Consider the following 20927-nt stretch of genomic DNA (forward strand, 5'->3'; position numbering starts at 1 on the left):
GGATAACATTCAAATCGACTGAGCTACTTGACCAGGACTTCTTTTTGCTTTCTTTTGATAAATTTTCTAGTTAGTATTTACATTTAGCCTTATTATGATTTGAATGTATGTTCAACTTCTTAACAAGAAGAGGAGCAAAACCTACATTGTAAAGTTGGTCCAGAGACAACATTCAGAAGGTATCATTCCAGTGACCCTGAACTCCTCTAAACTAAGCCAAGGACCAAATACTCTTTCAACTTAGAGGGGAAATAAAAGAAAAAAGGCATGCAGGGATGCAGGAGAAAAAGGATGGTTTAGGTGGAGTGGAGGGAAGTTTCATTTTAAACCACAGTTATAGCAATTGATAACCTGTATACTTTGTCCGGTTTTTCCCTATAACGTAGAAATGTTACCCATATCCCCACCTTTTGCCGGGAGAAGTGGGCTTTTCGGAGTGCTGTGGGAACAAGAATTTCCTGAGGCCCCCATGGGAAGATGAGGTATCAGAGAAAGCTTTATTGGTGATGTAACACTAAGGGAGTTCCCTTCAAGGTCCCATCTCCCTCCGCCCTGCCATGGAAAAAGTCCATTTTGTCTTTGGCCGGGCCAAGATCAAAGCCACTGCCCAGTTTCTGCCCCATGTCTGCACAGTCCAGTCCAGCGTCCGGCTAGGCTAGCTTGTGCTCCCAGCTGCATGTAGTCCATGGCCTGTGGGCTCCGCCTGGCACAGGTTAGTGTGGGTCGTGGAGTCAGCGAGTGTAAGGAGGCGGGAGCCAGGAGCAAAGCGAGAGGAACAAGAGAGAGAATTCTTTGTTTTGTGGATTTTAACTAGGTACAGTGATGGCGAACCTATGACACGCGTGTCAGAGGTGACACGCGAACTCATTTTTTTGGTTGATTTTTCTTTGTTAAATGGCATTTAAATATATAAAATAAATATCAAAAATATACATCTTTGTTTTACTATGGTTGCAAATATCAAAAAAGTTCTATATGTGACACGGCACCAGAGTTAAGTTAGGGTTTTTCAAAATGCTGACACGCCGAGCTCAAAAGGTTCGCCATCACTGATACTAGGCGTTTATCCAATGAATCCGTCAGGATTGCACATGCTCGCTGTGACTCCACCCCTCTGGCCAATTATCTTTGTTCCCAGGTTAGACTGACAGTCAAGCACCTTCCTTACATCACTGCACGGGAGCCCATCTTCCTCTTTGTTGGGTCCCTACCCCAGTGATTTGCAGGGAATGGACCAGTGGTCCCCTGTGGGGAGTGTGAAGTTGCAGCTTCCTGGTGAAGCTGCCCAGAAGAGCATGCTTACGATGTCTGGCCTCTCTTTGCTCACTTCCTATTATTGATATGAGCTAGCTGGTTACGATGGGAACAGAAACTGTGACATGGAATTTTGCAGCTGATTGTATTATCGCTCTTTAAACTGAGCATCCATCTTTGAGAAGCACGTTAAAGATTATTTTAAGTATTCTGGCTAAAATGGGAATGTCATTTTCCTTTAACAAGTTGTTCTTAGACTTTTTAATTAATGGTAAGACATTAACAGAAAATGGTTGAATAAGCAGCTCTGTGAGTTGTTGGCCATAATATGATTTCTCCTTTCCTGCCTATTTTTTACTTTCTATAATGCAAATTTATTCTTCATGAAATATTGAGATAAATCGTGTGCTAATTATGTTTGATTGTCCTTATTTGAGAGGTCTCAAACTTTTCTTCTGAGGTTCAGAATCAATATAAAAACATGTTGGAAACATAATTGCATTTTAATTTGAGAACTTTATCTCATAAAACTCCATACAACCACCTATTCTTTTAAAATATAAAAGAACCCAGATGTGCAGTATTTTTTCAGCTCATTTACTAGCTTTGTCAGTTTCCATAGCTGCAGTGTTGAACATTTATAGAAATTATGGGTTTGTTTAGGTTAAAATGAAGTTAATGTATATAAAGCACTTAACCTAGTTTCTCACACATAGTAGGTCCTCAGTAATTAGTCATTAATTAATTTGACTTCCTAGGGTACAATTTTTAGGGTACAGTGAGCCAATTCTGAATTCTACCTTCCTATTTGTAATTCACTTAGACCCATTTAGCCAGTGTGGAGAAGAAAGCCTTTGGTGGGGTGGCACTTATTGACTAGTGTATGCAAGTCCTTTTAGAGTTTTTGGATGTCCTGGAATGGGATGGTAAGCTTTGTGCTCTGTTCTGCATGGTCATCGATAGTGACCAACTGATTTGGAATGTTGTTTTGTTACTCATTTCGAAATGTGTTATTTTCTGTACAGAGGAAGTTGATCTGAATTAATTGCTTATTACCCTTTATAAGTTTATAGAAAGAGAGGAACTGTCAGTCAGTATAAACCTTACAGACACAATACTTTCTTTCATAAACATGGGGAGAAGGCAATCCCCAGATGACCATTTTGGGGATAAAGCCAGGTGCTGTTGTTTATGTAAGAGGGTATGTGATAACACCGAACTTGGGAGCCTGTCACATTGGCCTACTATGAAATAGTCATGTTTATGAAGCCATAATATTATTTAAACTCTCTTAATCAACATCTAGCCAGCTCCTCAGAGAGAAGCAGAAAGCCCTTCATGTAGTTGTAGATTGTTGCCCCCGTTCTTCTGGCAACAGAGGCCGTGAGCGAAATCTTTTCTGTCCCCTCCTCTACTTAAATTGATGACTTGTTCCTGATAGTATAGCTTGAGCATATTTAGGTAGGTTCTCTCAAAGCATCTAAAATGTGTCATCACACGTCTGTCTGTCTTCTAGCTGATCTATAAACTCCTGGCTGGTGGCAGTGTTGTCTGTGTAATGGTCAACTTAGTGCAGATTCTGGGAGTTCACCGTTGACCCCCAGTCACTGTTCAGTGCACATCTCCCTGTGGCTTGCGGAGACTCCGCAACATTAACTGACCCAGTTCCATTGTTTGACATTCTCTCTTCACAGTTCTTTAATGAAGAGCCTCTAGAGAGGCTACCCTTCCTGTATCCTGTACCACCGCCATCATTCCCACTCTCATCTCTTTCTCCTCTGGCAATGCAGAGTCTCTATTTCCTGTATTTCTTTCAAGGAACAGTTCAAGTCCTTTTCCCCGAAGCTTTTAAAAGGTACCTTTAAATTTAAGTTAGTATGAATTAAAATTTAGATCTAAGAAAAGGTCAGAAATATCAACCAGAACTGGAAATTTGAAATTGATGCATTAAAAAACGTATTCTTAAGTAACAAAAACATATTTGTAAACATCATCCTCATTTAAAAATTAAAAATTATACAGGGTGGGGGCAAAAGTAGGTTTACAGTTATTTGTATGAAAAATAATAATAAATAAGAATAAACTGTGTTTTGTGTACTCACAACTGTAAATTACTTTGCCCCAACCCTGTATTAATTTTGGTAAAATTCTAGATTTTTTTTTCAAATAATTCAAAATCTCAAAATAATAGGAATTTTTGGTAAAGCTTATGGAAGGAAAGTGAGAGTTATGTTATTTTCAGATTGTCGTGAGAAAGTTGTCTTTTATTGCATTCTATGGCATTTGATAACATATAAAAGGTACCAGGATTTACTTTATTTACAAATGGTTTTATTATGACTTAAAACCAGAAATCTTTTCTGTGTACTCCTTTTTCACACACCCCCACCACTTCAATTAAACCATAATAGTTAATGTATATAGGAAAAAACTTCGATGTTATTGGAATTTTTTTGGAGAAAACTTCCTTCTAAGACAATAGCAGAGACTTTGAGCCAAGAACCAGTGGACTTTAGAGAACCATAAATCATGGTTAAGATATGAAAGTTTTATATTGTTTGGTCCTCCCTGTTATTTTTCTTTTGTACTGGGCCTATGTTTAGCTTATTTCCTTACTCCTTGATAATAATATCATTAAGCTGGCAAAGGGGGAAAAGGTTTTATTGAAACTAAAAGTTGGTGATTTAATTTGATTATGAGCTCTTACAGTGAATAATTTTACAGTGAATTGTTTTTATACCATTTGTGGACAAAGTAACAAGAATAGAACTTGTTTTATGATATATATATATATTTATATATACACATACATATACATATACAATAGATATATGCTAATATATTTATGCTTATGAATTTTCAAATAATATACAACAGCATTGATTTTTACATTTAATAGTATGTGGAAAACATATTTAAATGACAGAACCTTTACATTTATGCTTAGTTTGCATCTTATTAGTTTAATTTAATATTTACATAAGTGCTTTATTATTTTTATGAAAGCTGCTTTGCTAGGCTTTGTGGGAGATGTAACAATGAATTTCTTACCCTTCAGGGTCTCATAATCCCAGAGCCAACTCTTAGAACCACAAACTTTTAGAATGGGAAGAAATTTAAGAGATTATCTTTGCTTTGGTGTGTGTTTAAAACAGCAGTCTTCTGATTCCTACCTGTTCAGTGTCTCCTGTCCCCTTATCCCCATGCTCCCAGACATTGCTAATGCTCTTTTCTGTGCAGGGAGAGAGGAATTCCAGCATCTGATGATTGGGTGGCAGGAAATGTGTAGCTTTTAGGGACTGGTACTTGCTTTCATCTCCTTTATTTGGTAAGCAGGAGGAGAGGCAGGCCATTTTTTCCAGGTCAATTTTTAATCTAGGATTTAAAACTATGAAGACAAGAAATCATCTTAGTGGGTACTGACTGGAATATAAAACAAAACAAAAAATAGTTTGGAGAACACGAAAGTGTATTGCAGATTATTTCAAACGTATCAGGTGGGTGTAAATATAATGAACTGTTATATAAAATGTATTATAAGTATACTTATATGAAATGTATTTTTTTAACTGCAGTGTAAAGAATTTGGAAACCACGTCTCTAATCTGTCCTTTCCTCCCTTGCTTTCAACCTGGGGGGCAGCCATTGATCCCCATATGCCTAGATATGTTACTCATTTTGCCCTGCTCTCTTGTTATCATGACCTGACTCCAAGATAAAGTGGTTTCTACACAGGTAGAAATATACAAGGTGATATTTTCCCGCAGTACATCTTAATAAAAGATGTGCAGTGAGGTAGTTTTTTTCATTACGTGGGTTTTGCTTGCATGTCTCTGGGTACAAATAAACACTTTGGTGGATCTAACTGTTAATCTGCAAGTGTTGTTTATGGTGTGCCTAACTTGATACCAAGATGTGATTTAAGCACCAAGAGAATTTGGATTATTTAATACTAGTACATAATAAAACTATTTATCCAATATTCATGTGGGCACAGACAGAGGCATAATTGTATTCTTGTAGTGCACAATATAAATACTAATATTGTTTTGGAGAATCAGCATGGTATGCTGAAGCCATGGTTTGGAAAAAGGCATTGTAGTATGTTTTTATCTGTGGGAATTACTGGCAAGTGTAATTTGAGAGATTCTAAATACTGTAGTTGTTTACTTCACTTCTAAATTTGGCTAAAATATTTTTGGTTTTGTTATTATTATTATTATTTTTTTTTTTACTAATCATTGAATTGTTCCTTAAGACCTGTGGTAGAAGCTAAGCCATAATTGTTTTAAGAATTTTGATAATTATATCTTCTTTTAAAGATTAAAAAATTTCCTCTCACTAAAGATAGTTTAAAACATATTTAAAGAAAGGAATAGTGGACTGAATGTTCATTTGCCCATTCCACAGCTCCAACATTTATCGACGCTTTGTTAGCTTCTACCAACTCCCTTTCCTCAATTCCCAATTATTTTGATGCAGTTCCTCTGTCATAAAACATCATCTGCAAATATTTCACGATGTGTTTCTGAAAAACAAAGACTTCCATTTCTAGACATGTGAAGTAGAATCTTAACCTTTTTGAGGAATGTATGAAGTTATGAATCCTGAAGTTATGTTTGGGGTGTTAGAGTGATATAAAAGAAAAGGGGATCCTTTAAATGGAAAAAGAGAAATACCTGATAAGCAGTGTACCAAAAAACAATAGAAAGGTTACAATGAAAAAGCCAATTACCAGCTTTTAAGTGTCCATGGGAAGAAAAGGGAGCAATTGGCAAAGGGAGCAATTGGTGTCCACATTCCATACAGGTCTGTACAGGAGTAAAACTAAGTGTACTTTATACTATCTGAGATGGAAATTCTGTTTCTAGACTTTTTCTTGAGGAGAAAAAAAAAATCAAAGATGAGTACAGAGACTGCAAATCAAGGTATTCACTGCAATATTTATAGCAATGAAGAATTAAACCGAATGCTCAGTAATAGTGGAGTGATTAAATACACGCAATATATTTGTAAAATATTGTAATATTTTGTAACCACTAGAAATGAAATATATACCAATTTTATAAAATGTTTAATGCATATTAGAATACCCCCAAGAAATTGACCCAGATATTAACATGAATTAATAGTGGGTATCTTTAGGTTTTGAATTGAGTGATATTTATTTCTTCATTATTTGGGGGCGGGGTAGTGTTGCAAATTTGTCTATCAGTATAATATTATTGAGTACTTAACTGTGTTCAGCACTTTTTTAGCGTATTTCATCTTCTTCACTTCTCACAATAGCCTTAAGAGGTTTTATTATCCCGATTTTAGAGATGAAGAAATGGACGCATAGAGAGATTGAGTACTTTGATAATTGGTTTCTCCTCTTAAGTTTATTCTTCACTTCCATATGTAGTTTTATTTCCAACAATTGGGAAGATACTATAAATACTATTTTGTTTTTCTAATTCTTATTTTAAAATATATGGTGAATATTGTGACATATTAATAAAAATACTTCTAAATTGATGAATAACATTTACCTTCTAAGTATACCATGATTTTTAAAACCGGTGCTTTGTTTTTGTTCTCTGCCTCCCTGTGGCTCTCTGCTTATAGGAATAACGGTACAATGAGCACCTTAGTAAGTAAATCTGTATGTGCGTTTCTGTTTAGCTCCCTAGGGAGATCTCTTAGAAGTGGAATTATTGGGTCAAAGAACATAAACATTTTAAAGGCTTTTGATACAAATGATCATTCCTCCTTAAATTTAGAGGAGTTGTTTCGGGGCTATAAATTCAGGAGACATGGGTCATCTAAATATCAGTGGGAATTTGTACTTTCATAGTTGCTCTTATAAAAATCCTGGTTCTTTGAGCTTGCTGGAGACAGTAACACAGAGAAAAAGAGGAGAAACAAACTTTGGAGATTAAATTATGGTATTTACTTATTTTCTGACTTTGAGTAGGTACTTCATTTTTTTTATTATCTTAAAATGTGGATTACTGCAAATTTTTATTGCAAATTGTCATGAAAACATCAAGTTTGCATGGATTTTCTTTGTTTGATTTTATAACCTCAGGCTCATAATTATATAGAACAATTTCCATTGTATAATTTTAAAATTATAGATGTAAAAAGTCTAAACATTGATTAGAGACTATGATGACCATAGAGAGTATTTTAATGTCGTATTTAAAAAATACATGTTTTTGTTGATTTCAAAGAGAGGGAGAGAGAGGGAGAGAGGGATAGAAACATCAATGATGAGAATCATTGATTGACTGCCTACTGGGGATTGAGCTTGAAATCCGGGCATGTGCCCTGACCTGGAATTGAACTATGACCTTCTGGTTCATAGGTCAAAGCTCAACCACTGAGCCACACTGACTAAGTTAATGTTGCATTTTTAAATTAAAAAAACAACAACACAGTTTTTTTTTAGGGGCCACTCATTTTCTTTTCGTGACTAGCAAGATCAGAAAATTTTTTAATTAATTGATGATTTCTGTTAAATGATTAAGTTTTTGTTGTTGTTAATCCTCACCCAAGGATATCTTTTCCATCCAGTGGTGGGAGAGGAGGGGGAGAGAGAGAAACATCAATGTGAGAGAGACATATCAATTGGTTGCCTCCTACACACACCCACACCGGGCCAGGGATCAAACCTGCAACCCAGGTACTTGCCCTTGACCCGGAATCAAACCCAAGACCCTTCGATGCTCGGGCTGACGCTCTAACCACTGGACACACTGACCAGGGCAAATGATTAAGTTTTTATTATGGTTTCTCTTGAGCATGTTTTCTTCCAGAAGCTCCTGTAGACTACTTCTACAAAAACTTTTTAAAAAATATATATTTTATTGATTTTTTTTACAGAGAGGAAGGGAGAGGGATAGAGAGTTAGAAACATCGATGAGAGAGAAACATCCATCGCTGCCTCCTGCATACCCCCTAGTGGGGATGTGCCCACAACCAAGGTACATGCCCTTGACCAGAACCGAACCTGGGACCCTTCAGTTTGCAGGCTGACACTCTACCCACTGAGCCACACCGGTTAGGGCTACAAAAACTTTTACTGAAGATTTGGGAAGGAGGAGGTGGGCTTCAACTTATGGGGGCTGAGGGTTTGGAGAATAATTAATGATATCAGAAAATTTTCCTATGAAGCTACCATAGAGGTTAGGGTCAAGTTTTCTGGGAAGACCAAGATTGATAAAGTGTAATTTGACAGTATAGGATTTGTGAGAGGTTCAAATGGGATAAATAGAAAATATTCTATTGAAATTTGAAAGCCTTAAGTATTGAATGAAAAAATATCAATTATGAAACTATTATAAATGGCAGAGATGGGAAGTAAGCACAAGGAGGATTCTTATCAGGGGCTCTTGATCCATAATTAATTATTGTATTGCAAATTTAGGTGTATGTGCATTTTGGAAGGTGAGTGTCCAGCACTGTGTTCAGATTTTTAAAGGTATGACTCCCAAAAGCTCAAGCTAATATTAGGATAAAATATAAGCTCTACAAGGCTAGGGATTTTTGTCTGTTTTATTCACTCTTCTGTCCCCGTTTCTCATACTAGTACACACATAGTTCTGCTCAATAAATATTTGTTGAATGTATGATTTCTGTAAGTTTCTGTGTGGCATAGTTAATAGTAACGGGTTTTTAGAAGTTACCAATAGTGAGGTTGTTGTCTTATATGTCAGCTTCTACATTTGTCCAAAAAATTACTCTTGTGTTTATGCTGAGATCAGTAGGTAGAGTATTTGTATAATAAGTTTGTGGTTGAATTCCTTCCCCCCCCCCCTTTTTTTTTAACATGGGAATGTAATAGGGAAAATTATTCTAAATGATATATTTATTCATCATTATATTAGAAAATGTACTCTGATGCTGTTTTAATTTGATTCAATGAATGAAACCTTAATAGAAAACTTGCCCTTAATTTTGTGAATGGAAAATTTTGCTAATTTGTTCTTATTAGATCAAGTAGTATGACAATAACTGCTATTCTGGCTAAAAATGTAAAATCAACAAAATGTTGACAAATTGACCTGCAGGGAACATTGCTTTATCAGCAAGAGAGTTAGATTTTTGCAGTGAAGCCCAATTATTCTAGATCAGTACCATTATACAGTGTTTTCAGCAAGTGGTCTAGTGTAGTCTGTGATTACATTAGTCAGCATAATAAGTTTCTGTGCTCTTTAAAATTGAAATTTGGGAGAAGGTTAAAGAACAACAGAGAGAAGGTTAAAATGCAAGTCCATCTTAAATATTGTATAATTATAGCATTTCTAAATAAGAGAGTAAGTGAATTTCTAAAAGTCAGAGTGTGTTGGAACCAGTATTGATTTTGTGAATCAATTTTTTTCTTAATTAAAGAGATGATTGTAAATTCTTTTTTTTTTTGGTACATATTTTATATGAATGATTTTTACTAGTCAGACATAAAAGATACTTGAGTACTTGTTTGCTGCCTACACTTGATTATTTGTGAGTAGATTTTTTTTTTACATTGTATATGATCTTTGGTAGATTTAAAAAAATTACATTTTCCATAATTATATTGCTATTATGAATAGAGGCTATGATTATTTTAAATTTATTTAAAAACAATTGCATCCATACTGTCTGTGGTGGTGTGTGTGGGGGGTGGGGGGGCAGGTCTGGATGTAAGATGGTGAAGGGATTAGCCAAAGAACATATATGCATAACCTGCAATGTGGTGGTGGCCAGAAGGAAGGGTGGGAAAATGGGGAAAATGGAGACATCTGTAATAGTGCCAGCAATAAAAATAAAGTTTAAAAACAAAACAAAACACCTGTCAGAACGTTTGCATCATTTTAAAAGCCCTTGCAAGATACCCAGAATAATTAAGAGAAGGGTAAACATTTGCCCTCATAGATTCCATATCTTGGTATGTGGTTTCTTTCTTTAGTTAAACTATGATCAGTTTCTAGGTCACCACACATTTTAGCATTCATGTTTTAGTATAAAATATAGTTTGGCCGAAACCGGTTTGGCTCAGTGGATAGAGCGTCGGCCTGCGGACTAGAAGGTCCCAGGTTCGATTCCGGTCAAGGGCATGTACCTGGGTTGTGGGCACATCCCCAGTAAGGGATGTGCAGGAGGCAGCTGATCGATGTTTCTCTCTCATCGATGTTTCTGACTCTCTATCTCTCTCCTTTCCTCTCTGTAAAAAATCAATAAAATATATTTAAAAAAATATATATATATATAGTTTGAAGTAGAATTTAGAGTTTTGATCTTCAAATTGATTTGTAGTTGTATCTTTGAAGTAATTAGCCTACTCTTTTAGCCAGGGAGCAGATCCTTTCTATAGAGTTTCTAACAATCTTTGCCTAATAAATCACTGAGCAGGGAGTTTACTTCTTTATGAAGCAACCTTCTTATTAATTATGCAATAATTAAGTTATTTTTTCATTGAACTCAAATCTATCTTGTGCTAGGCACCATAACTTCCTAGTTCTCCTTTTTAAATTATGAAGTATACATACAAATATTGAAGATACTATAATGAACATCACCAAAATTCCATTTACTCTTAATTTTTTCTTTACTTGCTTGTGATTACTATTTTCTGTATTATTGTATTATCAAAGACATATATATCTTGTCTGTCTACAATGAATACACATAAAATTTGTGCATTTCTGTTCTTTATTATTCTAGTAATTTTGTTCAGAAAGGAAACGTGGTTAATGTGTTACTGAACACCCATTCAACTTTCTCTTTTATTTTCTGCACTGAAGTGAAGCAAGACTCGCCTTAAAGGACCTCATTTGACCTGAGATCCTCCCAAGTGCCAGAGCTGGGCCACTGTTCTCCTTATTTATTGCTCATGGAAACTTCTAGATCCTTACTCTTACTGCAGGTTTAAAGCCTTGCCCCTTCAAAGCTTGTGTTATTTACAGCCTTCAGTGTTGTCAAATACCAACTGACCTCCTCAAGTCACTCTTGTTTATATGACTTTTTTCTTTTAAAATAAAAAACAACAGCATTGATCATGTGTACACCATGACCACATTTACCTAACCTCTCAAAAATATGGGTATGAAAGTACTAATAAAAATTACTCTTCCTGTGGATAGAATATTCTCCAAATTAATCAAGTGAAATAAAAATAAAAATGAGTCCCATACTCAATAATATGTATGGCAACAAGATAAAAAAAAGTGATTGGCATGCAAAAAACAGCCCAAAGCCAAGACAAAAACAACAACAAAAATCTTCATTCCTGCTAAAAATGATTAAAACCTATAAAGTCAGAGAAGTACAGAGCAAATATTTTCCTGAAAGGGTAATCAAAGACATGTTCATTTTATTAAAAGGGAAAGTTGAAAATAGGAAGGTTGTATATCAACTCAGGAACTTATTGAAAATTTCAGACAAACATTAGGAAGTCTTAAAATGACACAGTGATCTGACAGTGTGGTTACAGGAACACGTATAAAAAACATGGCACTAGCTCTCGCTATGTCTGAACAGAAGGTTATTCAAAAGTGAAGTAAAACAGAAGACCTAGACATGGTGGTACAAATCCATCCTCGATGAACTTGTGGCTGGCTGTACTTATAAAATTGCTTTGTTCTCCAGTAGTAATTGGTTTTGTCATTTGTCCTAGCAGATAAAGTGAAAAATATTTTAAATTTCATTATATACCAGTGCATGACGACTGCAACCACTATCTACAGAAATGATATGCTATTTGTCACATAGTTTTATTTGCTTTGAGGGAGAAATGACTTCATGAACCTAAGATAAAGTATCAAGAATTATGGCAGAATTCTAGATATCACGTTGTTAGTAGATTCAGAAATATTTGGTGGGGCTGTCCAAAATTCCACTAAGCCTGAATAAGATTGATTGTAAACAAGTGCATATGAATTAGGTTTTTGTTCGAATTCACCAGTTTTCTGGCTTCAATAAGATTTAGTCATGATTTAGTTGATTATGCCTGTGCATCAATAGAATATCATTATATTTTCCAATTCTGCTGAAGGAATTTCAAATTAAGAAGCTTAAGTACAAATTAATATTTTAGAGAGTAGTTAGTCCTTTCTGTTGGGTTGAGGATTAAATTCATTAAACAGAAAAAATAGTAAGAAACCAGTTATGATTATTATAGGTATGGTACAATAGTTCATAATTCATGACCCCCTCACAAGTATTATAATTGGACTTTGAAAAATATATATATCCCAAACATTTTCTGTAGCTGGGATAAATATTAGGCCCACAGGCTATATGAACTACTTTGCAAATCTGTTTATTTTACTGAATAAAATTAAAATATTAAATGTATTATGGCATAATTAAGGTTTTCATGTATTGGTTTAATGATTGGATAGTAAAAGCATTACTTGTCACTGTAAAGAGAAGAAAGGAAGGGGAGGAACTATAAATTAAAAGGTATTTAAAAGATACAGTAACAGTTGTCTATATGGATTTTGTTTAGATCTGGATTGGAACAATCTGTTTAAAAATCACTTATGAGCCAGCTAGTGTGGATCAGTGGTTGAGCATCAACCTATGAACCAGGAGATTACAGTTCGATTCCTGGTCAGGGCACATGCCCAGGTTGTGGGCTCGATCCCCAGTAGGGGGTGTGCAGGAGGCAGCCGATCAATGATTCTCTCTCATCAGTGATGTTTCTGTCTCTTTCTCCCTCTCCCTTTCTCTCTGAAATCAATAAAAATATATTTTAAAAATAGTAAAAATAAAAATGAAAACCACTTATGAGACAGAGGATTTTGAGCACAGACTGGTAGCTGATGTTAGAAAGAAATTATTATTCATTTGTTATAGATATTATAATGATATTGGATTATATTTAAAAAGCAGATCTTTGCATACAGAGCTATCTAAAGATGAAGTGGTAAAATGTCTGGAATTTGATTCACAATAACCCAGAGTGGTGGGAGGAGGGGTTTGGGGGTAGGTGGAGATATAAATGAAACATGATTTGCCATGAGTTAACAGTGGTGTGTGCTTATTGTACTAGTTTTGATTTTGCATTATTTTGAAAATTTAAGAAAAATAAGTTCAGAAGCAGTGTAATGCAACACTATTGAGAGAGGATAACTGCAGCACCAGGTGACATTGCTGGATAATACATTCAGAAGTAAGGATGGATATGAGCAACGCACAGATGTGCTATTATAAACGTAACTAATGTATAAATCTTGTATTTTATTTTTCTTCAGAGCTGAAGCCCTTTATTTGAATCTTGGATGATTAACACCTAAATGCTTAATTCTCAAAACTGCTCAAGAGTCCCACAGTCAGGATTAGATGATCGAAGTTACCACTAAGAAATTACTGTCTTGAGTCCTACGGTAAGATGATACTACATATTCTAAAGGCTCAATAGTGAGTATGAGGTCTATAAAGCCCTTTAAATGCTATATTTGAGCCACTACCTTCTATTATAATTTCTTAATCCTATAATTGTTATACCTGGAGTTAAAAGTTGTGATAATCAACCAAAGATCTTAGACACATCAACGTGCCAACAAGGCTTTAGGCGCAGCGGTTCTCAACCTGTGGGTCGGGACCCCTTTGGGAGTCGAACGACCCTTTCACAGGGGTCGCCTAAGACCATCGGAAAACACATATAGCATATCAGATATTTACATTATGATTCATAACAGTAACAAAATTACAGTTATGAAGTAGCAACGAAAATAATTTTATGGTTGGGGGTCACCACAACATGAGGAATTGTATTAAAGGGTCGTGGCATTAGGAAGGTTGAGAACCACTGCTTTAGGGCATTTCCTCCTCATAGATTCAGCTAGTAATGGGTACAGTTTTGTCATGGGAACGCCATGCTTTCTGCTTGCTGTATGGGTCCTCTGGAAGCTGACCCTGCAAAGGAGTTTGGCTTCCAGGGTTTTATTAGGGCTCAGCCTCTATTAAGAGAGGTGGTGTAGAAGCAGGTTGGGCAGAGGACATTGAACTGCAGGGCAGGCTCAGCACAGCCTTGGCCAACCCTGTAGGGAATCTTGTAGTTGTGAGAATTTCTTTCCCTTCATGAGTAGTAAGGTTCTTGGGTAGAGAGACGTATTGTCAGTGCCTTTGCATCTTGCACAGGCCATGATAGGAGCTGCTCTGTAAATATTTGTCAAATGAAGGAAATCTGAGAAAAATTTTTTAGTTTCTTCAGTGACACCTAATCCTTGCCCTTCATTTTCCCAGTTGAAAATTCAGTTTAGAGCGGTAGGTTAATAGTGACACAGGTGGTTCTTGTATACCATGAACAGACAAGAAGGTAACTTGCCTTCTACAATCAGCATTTGCTATATACCATTGTGTTTCTGGGCTCTATAGATAAGGAAGGCCTGCAAAGAGCCTGAGAAAAGCCACAAACATAAGTGTTAAAGAACATGAGATCACACCCATAAAGAGGAAAGAAAAAGCGCTAGAAGACACGTTGATAACGTCTAGGCTATTAAGGCATATGAATTATGGTTCTAACCAGTTGTTCCTTCTGTGTGTGTGGGGAATAGGCTGATCAGACAAGTTGTTGTCCTTTCATGTTCAAGGGTTAAGAGAAACTCTATCTCTTAGAAGCATTTTTTAAAAGTCAGTATGTGTTCCTAGTAGGTACATTTCTGCTTTAAGTCCTATACTCGACTTCCTTGTTTGTTTTTTTAACCTCCTTTTCACTGTAGAATTCCCTGAGGCAGGATTTGCATTAATAAGTCCTCTAACTTTCCTCTGAACCTTAATGCTATAGTACTGCTTTACATGTAGAGGACCTTCAGTTAATATCTTTTAAATAATGAAATAAAGAATAGTAGGCTTTATAATTAATGTAGAAAAATGAGGATTTAATTCAGAACCAGAAATTTTTTTCATTATAACTTTTCCTGATACGTATATATAGATAGTTTTATGTTTCATCTTTTAAAAGATGTAAATCAGTTTCTTCGTGTTGAGAAGAATGAGATTGTGCTTGTGTTTCACTAAGTGAATCAGATTTGTTATCTTATTAAAACACATATCCTCAAAGTTATAATCTGATTACTTAGAGGGAGTTTACGCCTATCTGTTCTCTCTGGTTTTTCATTTCCTTCTTGCTCACTTATCCCCACCAGAGGGCAGGCGAAGGAAGGGAAAAAAGAAGGTATTAATTTCAGTTTGCAAAGTCTTACGTAGGCAACTTCCACTGGAGTATTTCGTCATGCTTCTGGAGTACATTAAGCAATCGGATCAGCCACTTCAGCTATTTAAAAATATTTAGTAGAGTGCTCAGTTACTACTTAGGTAAGGGTGATTACTGGGTTTATTTAATTAGATCATTATATTTAAAATCTATATTCTTAGATCCATATATTGTAAATTATCACCTTTTTTTGGGCAATTCATGCCAATGTCTCCATTGCTACTGTTGATAATTGCAATTGATTGTGATGAGGACTCTTTTTTATTTTTAAAAGTACATTGGAATGTTCATAATACAATACTGCTTTCGTGAATCAAGTTCATAATACGTCTTTCATGTCCTATGAAGCTTGATGTTCCTGAGGTCTGTTAGTGAGTTTTAGAATCATAAGAGTAATCATTTTGTTTTTATTTTATTTTTAAATCCTCATCCGAGGATATTTTTCCCATTGATTTTTAGAGAGAGTGGAAGGGAGAGGGAGAGACAGAGAGAAACACGGATGTGAAAGAGACACATCGATTGGTTGCCACCCACATGCCTCTGACCAAGGCCAGGAGCCTGCAATCGAGGTATGTGCCCTTGACTGGAATAGAACCCGAGACCCTTCAGCCACACGCTGACGCTCTAGCCACTGAGCCAAGGGCATAAGAGTCATCTTTTGACTACTGGTTAGTTCTATACTTCAGCTGTAAGTTTATTTAGAAGGACGACACACCTCAGGCCAAAGTAAATTTGTCTCAACATTATTACAGTGTGAGTTTTCAAAGTCTGAATGTTAAACTAGACGGATGCTAAACCTTTGATGGTCTGAATATTACTGTTAACACCCATCGTAGATGTACAAGGACTTGTACACGTGAAGTGCCGTTTCATGGTCGATAGCTGGTTGGTGTGTTATCAGTGTGAACAGCAGATGTCCTGAAAATCAGCTTCCAGACAGCTGGCACTTGGCCTGCTGGTGTTGAGCACCACCTAACCTCACATGACGTGTCTGCTCTTTGACATACATAGTGGACCTTATCTCCTCATCAAGGAAATTGGTGCAGGCGCCTTTTCTGTGTGCTCCTAGGGCTAGTAATGTAGAAGAGCCTTATAATGGACTTTTTAAAAAGAGTGGTGCCTCCCATTCTTTCGGGAGATGTGGTTGTGGAAGCGAGAGGTGGTTTTCAGGAAGGTTCCCCCCAGTTACTGAAGATGCGACGTCTCAGTTTTTCATCAGAGAAGCCTGTAGGTGAGGAAGGTGGAATCACTATCTGGCACAGCAATTATGACAAACACCTCCATCAACAACTCGGTAAAGTAAAATGGGAATAAAATGTATTATTTTCAGTCCTTTAAAAAGTATTTTAGGAAAGAAATTATGTTTACAAGTTTGAATTCTAATGAGCAAAAAAAAAAAAAATCTGTGTGTTGAAAGTCAAGTTTAAATATTATAAAATGTTTAATACAGTAAATATGTAGTTGGCGTAAAGTTATTTTAGTATCAGAGTTTTGCTGCGAGTTTAGATGGAGAAATATTGATGCTGTAAATCAGTATTTCTGTAAAGAAGTTTACAGTTTGATGATCTTTGGAAAATGTGTTATACTTATTGGAAAAACGTTATTTGTAACCCATAGAATATGTAAATGAAAAATAAGATACTGAGTTTTACCTATCACCATAGAAACCATGTCCATTTTGTTTTAAAAATATACTTCATTGTTTTGTTGTGAAGATAGCAAATATTTGGGGTGAAACATAAAAAGTCACATCTTTGAATATAATCATGATTATTTTGAGTCACAGTACCTTTATTTAATATAATCCTGCAAAGTTAAATTTAATGCCTTTTAAAGTTTGAGCAAATGATACTCAGTCTGTGTTAGAAGAAAAATCAGTTTTGCATATAGTACTGGTAAATAGCAAATATTAAAAGAAAGGAAATCCTTTAGGAAGAAAATGGAAAAATGCTGTAAGTTTTTAAATTTTTGACTAAAATGTTCGGTATGATTATGATTTTTTGCAAATAAATAACTGCTTATATAAATGAATATAATACTTTATGGAAAGAAGAGACTTTCTCTACAAGTTTGATATATATATTCTTATAGCTGTTTTCTATGCATACTTTAATATGCACACATACATTTTTATTTGTAGAATTTAAAAATGAGGTTTACTATCCAGGCTGTTTTGATGTGTGCCTTTTCATTTAATACATCATAAACATCTTTCTGCCTCATTTAAAACGCACTTCATTGTGTGGATATAATTTATTCAATCAGTCCCTTATTAATGAACATTTAGTATGACTATTTTTAGTTATTAAAAATAAATATCCATTTATATATCACGTTATACCTTTGTATGATTGCTTCTTGATAGAAGTTTCTATGTGCATTAAAAGTTTTGGTCAGCAATGCTAAGTTACCTTTAAAAAATTTCTCAATTTCAGTTCCTCAGGGCTGAAGATGAGTGCCTCCATTTCCTTGCATTCACATTCGATCTGTTTCTTGTCAGGTTAAAAATTAGGGTCGTAAGTGAGAAACCACACTTTCTTTTACATAATGGATATTTTTAAAACAAAGGACACAGAGCTTTTAAGCTTTAAAAAGAAATATATATTGATATCTACAATGTATTGGTATTAGAAGTTTCTCTTTTTTTTATACTATTCACTCATTTGAAGGAATGAAGTGGAAGTGAGGCCACTGACTTAGTATCTTTTAATTTCAGTTAAAATTGAATGTCTTTCAGCACTTAGTTTTGAGTTCAATAGTGCGAGTATAAATAAGTGAAAAATGTGAATATATTAATATATGCAGTTATTTAAATTATTAAGAACTACTTTTTCTTTAACTTTCAGTCTTTAATCATTTTCTTTATCACAGCCTGTGTGATTGGACTTGGTGTTTAAATGTAACATACTATGGCCATTAGTTTAATATGTCACCTTTTAAAAAAAATATATATTTTATTGATTTTTTACAGAGAGGAAGGGAGAGGGATAGAGAGTTAGAAACATCAATGAGAGAGAAACATCGACCAGCTGCCTCCTGCACACTCCCCACTGGGGATGTGCCCGCAACCAAGGTACATGCCCTTGACCGGAATCGAACCTGGGACCCTTCAGTCCGCAGGCCGACGCTCCATCCAGTGAGCCAAACCAGTTAGGGCTAATATGTCACCTTTTATTTTTTATTTTTTAAAAGACATTTTGAGCGTAGCACACATGTTACAAAATATAATAATTAGATTTTGTAATTTATATTAATTTTCACATAAGCACTCAATTGAATGATTAAGAATTTTCCGTAGTAGCTATCTTTTTCTAGTCACAGTCAGACAAAGCAAAATCATGAATACTGAAGACTCTGATGCCTGAAACTTCAGAGGCTACAGGTTCTTTATGGAATAATCTTGCCCAGTTTCTCCCCCAGAATAAAATTCAACTTTAGGAAATGACTCTTAAAATTAATTTAAAGGACTTCTTTGGCAATTTCTGTGAGAGAGACTTGGTTAGTTGGCAATATATAAAAATTTACTTGCTACTTTTAACTCCAAAAGTACTTACAGATGCTTATGCTTTCTTTAACAAAAATATTTGTAAAATTTTGAGGTATTTGCCGGGATTGATACGTTGAAGAACATTTATCTTTTTGCTTTTGATAATTTTTTTTTTTTTTTTTACTTTTTAACGTTCTCGAAATATTAAGTAACTTAATATTTTTAAATTTTATGGAAATTCTTAAGCAACCCACTGGATTTATCAGAAATCCCCCCTTTCTCTGTAAAATATATTAACAAATGCCTCTTGTACACAAAACTGCCCAACTCCTCTGCCAACATTTCTGCTCCCACCGGGTTGAGTTGTGTGCTTACCAAGAGTTAGGTGAAATTTTAAACCAAACCCTGTTCATGCCATTTATACTTGTAATTGTGATCATATAACTTAGTTAAATATTACGTAATTCTGTAAAGTATGAGACTGAAAAGAAAGAGCTATTGTGGTGTAAACAAAGTTGAATACTTTGATCAGACTCCATACAAGTGAATTCCTAAAAAAATTTGCTTTTGAATTGCGAGTAAGCCATAGAAATGTATATGATTGGAAGGATTTTGCTTTCAGATACCTTCAGCTTCCCCGTCCTCTTTGAAGAAATTGAAACTGGAAATCGTAAATGATGTACAAGGGTTAGATTTTAGGCAGGAAAACAATTAGCAAATTCACCCTAAGAGACAAGTACTTGGCACTATATTAAAAGTCTAGGGAATAAACTTGGATTTTATATTTTAAGTTAAAATAAAACTTTTGGTGGACCTCCTCCACAATTCCTACTTTAATGAAGGTTTTTGATTATTTGATTAACTAACAGTATAATTTATAACAAATAATGTTGCAGTTTTTGTTAAAGAAGTAAGTCACTTATTTGCTATCCCTATTCCTTAAGAAAAAGGAATCAAAGATTCATGTATTTGTGTTAAAAATTTTATTCATAAGCTGCTTAAATATTCATATAATTTTTGTGTAGTCATAGTCATGTGATCAAAGACTGATTTCACTGATAAATATTAGTAGAATTGGCACAAGTAATATCTAGCTGCACACATAAAAGTTGGTGGGGAGAAAATGCCCTTCACTGACCATTGAGGAACAATGACCATTAGGCATGGCCATGAGTCAGACCCTGAGGATCAGGCAGTGTGTTTCCACAGGCTTCTGTCGTGACAGCTGCAAAGTCCTTGTATCTCTAGGATTGGGTTATTTTTATTCTTATGAATCAACCTTAATTTTGTTGTTGTGCATTCTATTTGGAGTCAAGAATAAGTGAGTGTAAATATAAGATTTATTTATTTTCTTTGTTTTTTTTAAATTTATCTTTACTGTTGAAAGTATTACAGATGTCTTCCCTTTTCCCCCCATTGAACTCCTCTACCTTGCACTTGCCCCTCCTCCCCCAGGCCTACTGCTCTATTGTCTGTGTCCACGGGTTATGGATAAGTTCTTTTGTTAATCTCTTGTTAATCTCTTCCCACTCTGCCCCCCGCCCACCCACTTCCCTCTGAGACCAGCCAGGGCAAGATTTATTTTTATAATTCACCAAGACCAGAGATAATGATACATTGAACAGAATTAAGTATATGTCAACATTAAGGATGAAAGATATTTTGAGCGCTCTCTGTATTCTGGGCATTATTTTCTTATTTTGTTTTCCCAATAACTGAAATGGTATAATTTGTCTATCTATTTAGTGCATTCAGTTTTCCTCCCTCCGCCACCCCCCTCAATAGAATATAAGGTGAGCGTGGACTTTGCTCTGTCTACTGATGTGTTCCAGGGCTTGGAACAGAACAGTTGCTTAGTAAATATTGGTTTAATGAGCAAATGCTGTCTAAGTTGTCTTGAAAACTGCGTGAGATAGGTTGTTATGCACAGTTTTAAAAGTTCAGAGAGGCTTTAACCAAATTATTTGAGTTTTTTGACTACTAAATGGTCTAGTCATACCA

At 35.2% G+C, this 20927-nt stretch overlaps 1 protein-coding gene across 7 annotated transcripts in view; it reads left to right on the plus strand.

The window, feature by feature from the left end:
• Window positions 1–20927, plus strand: part of FRYL (FRY like transcription coactivator) — a 204999-nt gene that overhangs the window by 11789 nt on the left and 172283 nt on the right. For 6 of the 7 annotated variants that reach the window (XM_070396929.1, XM_070396939.1, XM_070396936.1 and 3 more), the window contains exon 2: window positions 13476–13607. The exons of the other annotated variant lie outside the window; for it this stretch is intronic. The gene's annotated coding sequence lies outside the window, so the exon portion shown is untranslated. The remainder of the gene's footprint in view (window positions 1–13475; window positions 13608–20927) is intronic. 7 annotated transcript variants of the gene reach the window in all.

Source organism: Myotis yumanensis, unplaced genomic scaffold, assembly GCF_028538775.1.
Source record: "Myotis yumanensis isolate MYYU_CA2020_CCGP unplaced genomic scaffold, mMyoYum1.0.hap1 SCAF_1, whole genome shotgun sequence".
NCBI lineage: Eukaryota > Metazoa > Chordata > Mammalia > Chiroptera > Vespertilionidae > Myotis > Myotis yumanensis.